Genomic DNA, 1,927 nt, shown 5'->3' on the forward strand with positions numbered 1-1,927 from the left:
TACCACTCCTTTTTATGTTTTACCCAATAAATGTGTACATGTCATTGGAACAAAAGTCCTTATCCTTAAAATTTAAAAAGTCTCTAATATTCTCTTTGGAAGTTTGAAGGTTGTGAAACAGGTAGTCAATTTTGTTGCTTTCTTCATTTTCTTAAGAACCTTGCTTAATAGGCTACATTTCAAAAGCTGTTTTTTATTTGGCTCGTCGTTTGGTTTGCCTTTATTAGTAAGGTTATGGTGCGGGTTTTTGTAATTTTAAACCCAATTTTATATTTCTGCATGATTTTGTGAAGGTTCACTATCATTCTCGTGCGGGATTTGTTGTTTCTCGATCGAGGTTCAAATGATTTGATGAACCCCGGGCGGGGTTTTATAGTTTTCACCCAGGGTCAAATGTAACGAATAAGAAAAGTTGACACGACCTCTTCCCCGAGCGTGGTTGTGGATTTTAATCACCTGGGCAGGAAAATAGGCCCTTGCCAGAGGTTTTTTTTCTTTTATCGTTGGTTTGTTTTTCATCTATAATTGTCTTGCACTTGTGCTTTGTGATTTTCATAATAGAATGCTTCGCCTTTTTGTTAGCTATGGGGCCAGTGGCATCAGGCAAGCACGGTATACGAATGTGGAGTTATGGGTGGTTTAGATGTTGATGAAGGCATAACATATAGAGACCTCGTAAATGCGATCTTTAGGTTTACTTGAATAAATTAGGACCTTTTCAATATTGTTTTACAATGTATCTACAAATTCGAGTTCCAGTACCAAGTGTCGAACTATTATATCTTTGATGATACTAGCTTTAGTTTTTTCCTTATGGGCCCTCCACATCCCTCTCAAGTACCCTTGTATGTATATGTTGTACCAAAGGAAAGACAAGGTAGTGGTAGCAACTCACACGATGTACCCTTATATCCCCAAACTGAAGCATTCTCTTCATTTCCATGTCAAGTAGGACAAAATGTTCCTTCTCCCGTTCCATTGAATCATATGCACTCCTCCCTACGTACTGTTCATCCCTCATCTTCTATACAATTAATGACTCCATTAACGGACAATGTTGTACCATGAAATTTAGGCAACGATGAACAAGAATATTTCGGTTAGTGGGATGAGGTTGGAGATGAGGATGATGAGGAGTATGAGTACATGATGTTTTGGGATGCTCTCGAAGATGATCTTGAGGATGATGATTACTCAGACACTGAGAATGAGGATGATAATGAAGCTGAGGAACCCGTTTGTGATGGTGATCCATCGTTAAGAACACTTGTTGTGGAAGTACAGTTTGTAAGTAGGAATGCACCTTGTGCAGAGGGTGTGCATGCATCCTTAAAACATAGCGATACAATTGGTAATGATGATGACTCGGTTGATGACATTGCAGTTGGCAGTGTTTTTCGGTCTAAGGATGAATTATGATTTAAATTGGTTGTTTTTACTATCAAAAAAATATTCGAGTATCGAGTTAAGAAATCTACTACGAGATTGTTAACTATTGCATGTACAAAAGAGGAATGGGCCCTGCATGCAAGAATAATTAAAGGTTCGTATACATTCCTCATCTCTACGTTTTTTGAGAAGCACAGTTGCGAACGAGAGACACTGATGCACGACCATCGACAAGCTGGTAGTTGGGTGGCCTTGGGTCAACCGATAAAGTCGAACTTTGAAGAGGTCAGTCGTTGTTACAAACCTAAAGATATTGTTAATGATGTACAAAAGAACTATGGTGTGAATATCTGATACGAAAAGGCATGGCGGGCGAAAGAAGTCGCACTAGGCCTATTGATGGGATCGCCTAAAGAGTCATATACTACCCTACATAAGTATGGGGAGGCTCTGAAGGCTGTGAATCAAGGAATTAATTTTCAAATGAAGTTGAAGGACAACACATACTTCAAGTACGCATTCATGGCCTTAGAAGGCT

This window comes from Momordica charantia, assembly GCF_013281855.1.
Source record: "Momordica charantia cultivar OHB3-1 chromosome 9 unlocalized genomic scaffold, Mcharantia_2.0 BLBB01000009.1, whole genome shotgun sequence".
Lineage (NCBI taxonomy): Eukaryota > Viridiplantae > Streptophyta > Magnoliopsida > Cucurbitales > Cucurbitaceae > Momordica > Momordica charantia.